The sequence below is a fragment of the Ahaetulla prasina genome, chromosome 6 (assembly GCF_028640845.1).
Source record: "Ahaetulla prasina isolate Xishuangbanna chromosome 6, ASM2864084v1, whole genome shotgun sequence".
Classification (NCBI taxonomy): Eukaryota; Metazoa; Chordata; class Lepidosauria; order Squamata; family Colubridae; genus Ahaetulla; species Ahaetulla prasina.
Window position 1 is genome coordinate 85,804,374 of NC_080544.1, and position 9,996 is coordinate 85,814,369.

At 42.6% G+C, this 9,996-nt stretch overlaps 1 long non-coding RNA gene across 1 annotated transcript in view; it reads left to right on the forward strand.

Moving 5' to 3' along the window:
• LOC131200738 (uncharacterized) overlaps positions 1–1,975 on the forward strand; it is a 31,241-nt gene extending 29,266 nt beyond the window's left edge. The window contains exons 6-8 of the long non-coding RNA XR_009155697.1: positions 321–396; positions 1,513–1,553; positions 1,639–1,975. This is a non-coding gene — a long non-coding RNA (uncharacterized LOC131200738). The remainder of the gene's footprint in view (positions 1–320; positions 397–1,512; positions 1,554–1,638) is intronic.
• The last annotated feature ends 8,021 nt before the right edge of the window (positions 1,976–9,996 follow it).

Genomic DNA, 9,996 nt, shown 5'->3' on the forward strand with positions numbered 1-9,996 from the left:
CATGACAGGCAAACAAGTATAACAGGCATTAGCGGAGAGAAATGGATCAGGCCATTTAAACCCCAAATTGCAGGTGTGTAGGCTATAATTTAATCAGGCTAGAGGCAGAAATAATGCATATGCATGTCTCTCTATTTCAGAACTGTTGTGACAGCTCTTTGCTAATATACTATCTCCTTTCAGTTTTGCTGCCTGCATGATGTTCAGCAGACTATTTATAGCTGGTAAACAATACAACCTATGCAATCTGTTGAGGAACAATAATAGCAAAAAGTGGCTGAACTGGACTAATTGTGGCATCATTTTCTTTTTCTTGTTAGGTTTCTTTTTAAAGTTTCTCTCCACCCAGGACCCAGCTTGCTTCTTTATAGATAAGACACAGAAAGGAGAAACAAAGTAAGTGGTTTCGGTTTGATAATGGTATTAAATTGGCAAACTGGAAAACCATCCATGAGTTTCTTTCTCTGTCACATACTGACTAAGAATAGGCTAATGACACTTCCGTTAACTCCCCTAATCACTTTAAACTTTACATACCTAGATATGCAGCTGCAGGCTTGGTTCTGCAATTGTCTTTCTTCCTGTAGTCACAATGGCCTCACACAAGAAGATGGATTGTGTGGATGCAACCATTATACCACTCTGTTTCTCAGCCATTTTCATAATAACTGCAACCATTGTTATGTGTTCCTGCAAAACAAGGAGTAACACACTGAAAAAAAGACCTCAACTCAGGCATCATGACCAGAGGTGGGTTTTAGCAGGTTCTGACCGGTTCTGGAGAACGGATAGCGGAAACTTTGAGTTGTTCGGAGAACTGGTAGTAAAAATTCTGACTGGCCCCACCCCCATCTATTCTCTGCCTCCCAAGTCCCAGCTGATTAGGAGGAAATGGGGATTTTGCAGAACCTTCCCCTGGATTGGGGAGGGAATGGAGATTTTACAATACCCTTCCTCTGGAGTGGGGTGGGAATGAAGATTTTACAGTATCCTTCCCCTGCCACGCCCCCAAGCCATGCCAAGCCACGCCCACAGAGCAGGTAGTAAAATTTTTTGAAACCACTGATCAAGACCCTGAGATTCAACAAATGACAAGGGGAAATACTGCCCAAGGCATCCAGATTAGCAAACATCATTGCTAGAATTAAAAAAAAAGTCAGTCCAGTCCAGCCTTCCATTGTTTCTGCAGGCAAAAACATGTCTGAAGACTAATGGTCACTACTACTGATGCAACTAATTCTCCAGCTAGCTGTATTCAGGTGACATCTACCAGGCCATGCATTTCTGTGGAAAAACCCAGAACATTGGGCTAAGTAATATATACAGGACTGGAAACAAACCAGCAATCATGAGTTGCAAGCAGCAAAACATTCTGGTTATTTTGCAACCTTGAGAAACCAGCTCCCACCACCTCACACACCTCTGGGTGGAACAGACATTCCAATGCTTTCCCCCTGTGTTTTGTTATTTTATTGGAGATACCAAAGCTCATGTTTTGTATTCATTCTGCAGGTGGTAGCAAGCTGCTGAAAATATTTGCAATTTACACTTGGGTAAGACAAAGAACAGACAAAACAAGTGGGTTTTATTTTGCATTGAGAATGACTGTCAAATCAGTCTCTGGCTTATATCTGGCAGGGCTGCTGCGTGTTTAGGAGCAATGTGACAAGCAGAATTTCAGGGCTGAAGATTTTTTTACGGATGGAACTGAAGAGACGAGCAAAGCTACACTTGCTGAATTTTCCACAATTACACTGCTGTTACATGCAAGGAAGGAGCTTTCTCTTTTAAAAAATAAAAAATAAAACCTGTCTGGAAAACAGGACCAAAGAACAAATGAAAAATGAATTACTATGGTGTCCCTGAGAATTAGGAACTGTTCTGAGGTCTGAGGCTGAAAATATTCAGCACAGATGAAAAAGTTAATGTTGCATATCTCAACACTGGGCCAAGAATTTTTTTTCTTGTGATAGCCTCACTACAATATCCTTAAAAGAACTTGATCTGCAGATATAAGGAGTTACAGTAAAAATCTGAAAAGAACTGGCTGTTGATTTGGATAAATTCAATCCGTGCTTAAAGGAGTCTTTTGTAGGAACCAGGAGCAATTGTGTGCCAATCAGTAAATGGCCAAAATCTTGTGGAGTCCTTGGTGCTCTCTGAGCTTGGCTGTTTGCTTGTAGACATTTCACTATCTGAGTAGGTAACATCCTCAGTGCAAATTGCAAAATCTGGTGAGAAAATATTGAATTGCAATGAGCTTTCTCACAAGGGGTCAAATAAAGGAAGTTCTGTTTGCTTTAATTTTAAAATTGTTATTTCACTTTGGGAGCTTGCAGATAATTTGCAATGGAAATCAGACTCTTTATGGATTAAAAGCACATAGGCATCTGGAAAAGATGACACAAATTATGTCATTTGCATCTGATACATCCACCTTTCCCTCCTTCAGAGATCTCTTTGTTGCTGCTCAGTCCCACATCACAGAGAGAGGACCTGGGGCATAATTCTGTCTCACTGATCATTTACAACGTGAGCAGCATCTAGACAAGCTGTTCTATTTCAGCTTCAGAATAGAGCTGGAAGGAACCTTAGATGTCTTCTAGTCCAACTCCTGCTCAAGCAGGAGAACTACCATTTCAGACAGGTGGCTGTCCAGTCTTTTCCTTAAAACCTCCAGTAATGAAGCACCTACAACTTCTGAAGGCAAGCTGTTCCATTGGTTAATTGTCTTCACTGTTAGAACGTTTCTCCTTAATTGCTTCTCTCCTTGATTAGTTTCTATCCATTGATTCTTGTCTTGCCTTCTAATGCTTTGGAAAATGACCCCTTCTTCTTTATGGTGGCCCCTCAAATACTGGGTGTATTTCTTCTAAGTATACTCTGGAAGAAGTTGTAAGGACAGACCTATAACAAATTCTGATGCTTCAGGAAAAAAGAAAATGCATTATGAACTAACAGACAAGAACAGCAAAAGATCGGCAAAACTTTGAGGACTAGAATCTTAACATTTGGCAATAGTTGAGCTTAGATCAGTGGAGATATTTAGGGAGACGGGGGCTGGACCAAAATGGCTATCTCAAGGAAAAACAAACTAGCAGTCTGCCATCTCACATGAAATCCAGACATGATGGCCAAATGTTTGCCTAGCTTTCTTTTTTTCCATGGAGCTAATAAAAATACCATTTTTATGTCCTCAGAACTAAAAACAGAAGCAGAAGCAACAAAAACTACACTGTTCAATATTTTTACACAACTCATCAATCTAAGCATTTGTGCTGTTAGTATGGACTTTGCAAAGTTTATAGGAAAAGTTGGGTAGGGTAGGGGAAGAATGTTCTAAATAGGCTGCGAATAGCATGAGCTGTATCGGGCAGCATAGGAGGAAGTGGTGGGCACCCACTGATTGTACATACACACAACTTTTTGTGAGTTTCCTCTCCACAGGCAAAACTGTTGGCATGGCATCTGCATGCTGTGAAGCAGATGTCGTTCATTTCCTTCAGAACCCAGTAGCTCTTTTCTTGAGGAGATTATTTCTCTTCCTCTTTTAAAGTCCCTTCTTTATATGATAAGAAGTATTTGTGCAATGCTGTGCATCCTATCACCTCCCACATGAAAGCCCTGATAGCACTTATTGCAGCTTGCTAATGTTTGCTTCCTCATAGCATTTCTCAGCATCCTATAACTATGAAAACCAGCCAGATCTCCCTGGTCTTTCACAAAAAGGAAGCTGACAGACTTCCCAACACAATTGAAAAGTTTCTCTCACTGCCAGAGCCTTACATCAGATGTCTAACATGCACCACAGTGTGGCTGAAAGAAACAGGTCTTTTCGGGTCTTACACAAGCGAGCATTTAGATGGTGGGGGTGGGGGGGAAACCTGGCCAATAAAGGATTTCCCCTATTTGTTCACTTTGTTCCCTATTATTTGTAATTCATCAAGTCTGAAAGAACAAATGGTGTCCATGATGAAGAAATCATTGGTTTTTCTGGGAAATTGAGTACACAAGCTTACTTCAATAATGGAAGTGCACTAAAACACAGGGTATCCAAAACTGGGCACTATGTCAGAGTATTCTGACAAAATATAAATGTCTTATTGGTTGGTTCTCTGGGATATGTTGAAAAGGTCCCTCTACTTCCCAATTCTGAAAGCACCACGCCACATTCCAAATTCACTAAGCAAGAACAGATGATGTGACAGAATTTCCCTTAGAGCAAAAGAAAATGTCTTCAAGTCGGGCTTAATTCCTGGTGGCTCCAGCTATTGTCTCAAAAATGTTACAAAAGCAGATTACCATTGCTTTCTTTGGGCAGTTGGAGTTTGTTAACTTCCATTTTAAGCCTACAAAGTGGTGGCACAGTGGTTAGAACACAGTATTACAGGCTAATTCTGCTGACTACTGACTGTCAGAAGTTCAGCAGTTCGAGTCTCACCAGCTCAAGGTTGACTCAGCTTTCCATCCTTCTTGAGGTTGGTAAAGTGAGGACCCAGATTGTTGGAGGACAATATGTGGACTCTGTAAACTGCTTCGAGAGGGCTATAAAGCACTATGAAGCAGTATATAAATCTAAATGCTATTGCTGTTTATGAAGGTATCCGCATCTAGGTACTAACTCAGCCAAGCACTACGTGGTCTCCACAACCATCACCCATTAGCTACCACTTCTTGAGATTTCCTCTCTTTTCTGTCAAGTATGCAGAACTGAAGAGAGTGATTTTCTATAGCCCAGAATGTAGGGAGGTTTCCTACCGTAAGATTCCTAGAACATAAATCACTGCCATAAGGCTGTCAGAACAAGTTGCTTCTCTGCAACTAGAAGAGATTGTGTTATTTTACTGGAAAAATAATATTACACCTGGAGAAGGCTCCCTGATTACTCCCCACAACATATTGCTGAATTGTTTTGATCAGAAAGTATCTAGTAGCACATTTTCTAAGTAACACATTTCCTTAAAAAGCATATATTTTCAGGAGGTTCAGTCTATTGGTTACCACCTTTAAAGCGCTCCATGGCTTAGGACCGGGCTATCTACGGGACCGTCTACTGCCGGCCTCTATCTCCCATCGTCCGGTACGTTCCCACAGAGAGGGACTCCTCAGGGTGCCGTCAGCCAAACAGTGTCGACTGGCGGCCCCCAGGGGGAGGGCCTTCTCTGTGGGGGCTCCGACCCTGTGGAACGAACTTCCCCTCGGACTTCGACAATTACCTGACCTTAGGACCTTTCGCCGCGAACTTAAAACTTATTTATTTCGTATGGCTGGACTAGCCTGATTTTTATCTTTATTGGATGGGTTTTTAAAATTTTGTGATTTTATGGGGGAGTATGTTTTTTAACATTTGGGCATTTAAATTAGTTTTTTAAGGGATGTTTTTAATTATTGTGTGTATTTGTATTTTATCTGCCTGTTCACCGCCCTGAGTCCTTCGGGAGAAGGGCGGTATACAAATTAAATTATTATTATTATTATTATTATTATTATTATTATTATTATTATTATTATTATTATTATTATTATTATTATTATTATTATTATTAAGAAGGTAAAGCAGCAGTTCAGAAACACTGAATGGGCTTAATAAAGTACTTAGCTTAGTAAAAGAAACAAAGACAGGAATGAGAGTATGTTAAAATCTGATTTGATTGATAGCTTTGCATAAACTTTATAGTTCTATTATTTTTCTTACACGGTTATGCTGAAATTTAATACTCTGTCAAAAGATGGTTTTCCTTTGAGACAGACAAAATAGAAAAATTAATGTTATTTTATTTTATTTTTGCATATTTGAAAATTTGCCATCTACTTTTCATTTGTTAACAATATTTATAGGTACTCCTCAATTTATGACCATAATGGAGCCCCAGGATTTTGGTCATAAATCATTGTGATCATATGTTGAGGCACCATGTGACCAGACTTGATTTTACAACTGATTTTATGATGATCAGTAAATGAGACACCATGGTTGTTAAGTGACTTACATGGTCATCAAGTGGACCACATAGTTATTAAGGAAATCCAGCATATCCAATGGGTGGGTTTTTTAATCATAAATGCAAGCCATTGCCTAGCTCCTGAAATGCGATCATGTGAAGTGTGGGGGAGGGGGTGGGAGAATGGCAGTTGTAACTTTGAGGACGGGTTGTGAGTAGCTTTTTTGAAGTATACCCATGGCCATTAAGTGACCGGTAAGTCAAGGACTACTGTAATCTGCAGAAATTGCCATGTCATATTTGATTGATTATGTGTCAACAAGTGGTGTTGACCCTTAGCAAACATAGAGATAGTTTTTCTCTAGGATCATCTGTCCTGCTCCTTCACTGGATCTGCATCCATTGCTTCCATAACTGAATCCATTCATCTTGATGCTGGTTATCCTTTTTTTGTTTTTATTTCTACATTTTCCAGCTTCATACGCTTCTCCAAAGAGCTGGGCCTTTGCAGAATATATCCAAAATATGATAATTTGAGCCCTTTATGCCCTTTATGCCTTCAGTGAGAATTAAGGATTGATGTGTTTTGCAACCCTTTTTTTTTTGTTTTCTTGGGGATCCCTGAACTCTTCTTAGGAATTAGAGTTGATGGAAAATGACCACGTAGAGATGATGGGCATGAGTGACTGTGTAATCACACAAGACTATATAAAAGCAGGAGAGAACTGAAACAAGATGCTTCAACTGAAATTCCATTGAGGGTGTTACCTAGCCTGGTGATGGAATGTTTGGAAGTCAAACAGCAAGCTTGGAGAACAAACCACCACCATATTCTTAGGAGTCTTCGTTCAACACCAAAGTTCAAAATTATCAACATTTTTTCTAGCCTGCTTCTCCAAATCCAAGTTTTGTATCCATAAAATAACAAAGACAAAATTTATCCTCTATATGATTTTATCTTAGGTATAGACTCATCATAGCATGTGAAAATGTTTTCCAGAGCTTTCATTGCTATTCCACCAAAGTCTAGTTTGCAATATATTTATTTATTTATTTATTTATTTATTTATTTTTCAAATTTATATACCGCCCTATCTCCCTAAGGACTCAGGGCGGTTCACAGGCAGTTAAAATACATATAAATACAGATTAAAAAACAATTAAAAAACTTATTCTATTGCCCCAAATTTAAAATAGTATAAATAATAAAACCCCCTTAAAACCCATAACTTTAAAATCTAATCCAGTCCTGCGCAGATAAATAAGTGTGTTTTAAGCTCGCGACGAAAGGTTCGGAGGTCCGGAAGTTGGCGAAGTCCTGGAGGGAGTTCGTTCCAGAGGGTGGGAGCCCCCACAGAGAAGGCCCTTCCCCTGGGTGTCGCCTGGAACGAACTGCCTAGCTGACGGCACCCTGAGGAGTCCCTCTCTGTGAGAGCGCACGGGTCGGTGAGAGGTATTTGGTAGCAGTAGGCGGTCCCGTAAATAGCCCGGCCCTATGCCATGGAGCGCTTTAAAGATTGTCACCAGCACCTTGAAGCGCACCTGGAAGGCCACAGGTAGCCAGTGCAGTCTGCGCAGGATAGGTGTAACACGGGAGCCACGAGGGGCTCCCTCTATCACCTGCGCAGCTGCATTCTGAACTAACTGGAGCCTCCGGATGCCCCTCAAGGGGAGCCCCATGTAGAGAGCATTGCAATAATCCAGGCGAGACGTCACGAGGGCGTGAGTGACCGTGCATAAGGCATCCCGGTCTAGAAAGGGGCGCAACTGGCGCACCAGGCGAACCTGGTGGAAAGCTCTCCTGGAGGCGGCCGTCAAATGATCTTCAAAAGACAGCCGTTCATCCAGGAGAACGCCCAGATTGCGCACCCTCTCCATCGCGGCCAGTGACTCACCCCGGACAGTCAGCCGAGGACTCAGCTGACTGTACCGGGATGCCGGCATCCACAGCCACTCTGTCTTGGAAGGATTGAGCTTGAGCCTGTTTCTCCCCATCCAGACCCGTACGGCTTCCAAACACCGGGACAGCACTTCGATAGCTTCATTGGGGTGGCCCGTGTGAGAAGTACAGCTGGGTGTCATCAGCGTACAGCTGGTACCTCACACCGAGGCCACTGATGATCTCACCCAGCGGCTTCATATAGATGTTGAACAGAAGGGGGGAGAGAATCGATCCCTGCGGCACCCCACAAGTGGGGCACCTTGGGGGGGACCTCTGCCCCCCTGTCAACACCGTCTGCGACCGGTCGGAGAGATAGGAGGAGAACCACCGATAAACGGTGCCTCCCACTCCCAATCCCTCCAACCGGGCAGCAGGATACCATGGTCGATGGTATCGAAAGCCGCTGAGAGGTCTAATAGGACCAGGACAGAGGAACAACCCCTACCCCTGGCCCCCCAGAGATCATCCACCAACGCGACCAAAGCCGCCTCAGTGCTGTAGCCGGGCCGGAAACCGGACTGGAACGGGTCTAGATAGATAGTTTCATCCAGGTGCAGGGGAAACTGATATGCCACCATATTTCTACAACCTTCGCCAAGCGAAGGTTGGAGACCGGACGATAATTACCTAAGACAGCCGGGTCCAGGAGGCTTCTTGAGGAGGGCCTCACCACCGCCTCTTTCAAGGCGGCCGGAAAGACTCCCTCCAACAAGGAGGCACTCAGAATCGCCTGAGCCAGCCTCGTGTCACCTCCTGAGTGGCCAGCACCAGCCAGGAGGGCACGGGTCCAGTAAACACGTGGTGGCATTCAGCCTACCCAGCAACCTGTCCATGTCCTCGGAGCCACAGGGTCAAACTCATCCCAGAAAATGTCACCAAGACCACCCTCAGACGCCTCATCTGAATCGCCGCAATTTTGGTCTAGACCGTCTCAAGCTGAACGATTTTATCGTATAGATAACCGTTAAACTCCTCAGCACGCCCCTGCAACGGGTCATCCCGCCCCTGGTGAAGGAGGAACGGGTCACCCAAACAGGGCGGCTGGGCGGTTATCTGCCGACGCAATGAGGGAGGAGGCGTAGCAACGCCGCTTCCTCAGTGCCACCAGGTAGGTCCTAGTATAGGACCTAACTAGTGTCCGATCAGCCTCTAAACGGCTAGACCTCCAGGAGCTCTCTAGGCGTCTTCTCCGGCGTTTCATCCCTCTCAGCTCCTCGGAGAACCAAGGAGCCGGTTGGGATCTGCGCCGGGTCATATTCCTTGGCTATTTACTGTTGACTCAGTTCTAAAGGACAGAAGCTGTCTATCTCTTCAATGTCTTCACTACCAGTTCTAAGGCTAATTTCTATCCATTGCCATTATACGATCTTCTTTGTATTTGTATTTCTTCTTTGTATTTCATATTATCCTCATTTTTACACCATGCTTCTTGATTTTTGTTATTAGAGCTTCCAGCTAATTTGCATTTTCAGTTATCAGAACAGTCTCATCAGCATAGCTCAGACTTTTGATGTTTCTTCCTGCAGCTTTAAAATTATGTTTTCTAAAGCAGCTTCCTTACGTACACATTCACATAAAGTTTCAATACAACAGCGTATATATAGCTCAGGGTCGAACTGTAGAGTCCTTAGTGCTTAGTCCTTAGTGCTCTCTGAGTTTGGTTGTCTGCTTGTAGACATTTCATTGCCCAACTAGGCATCAAAGAACATCAACAATGTAGCATAGTCTTATCTCATTCCTTTGCTGATCTGCAGTTGGTCTGCTTCATCATATTCTATCCAGACCGTAATTTCTTGACCTGTGTGTGGGTTTCATATGAAGTCAATGCGATATTTTGGGATTCCATTTTCCTAAGGCATGTTTGATTTAATGATATATTAATATTATAGGATTATCTTTTCTTTCTCCACGATTTAAATGACATATTTAGAGTGATTGTTTTGTTTACTCCAATTTCTGCCAAGGAGAAAGAATGAAGTAAGCAATGTGTATGTTTATCATTTTTGATAAGGGGTCAAAAGGAGAGACGTAATTAATGGCAGAACAGAACAATTATCAAAGCTTTGGTCTAGCAGTAAAACAATATGAAATTGGTTTTAAATGGATCAAACT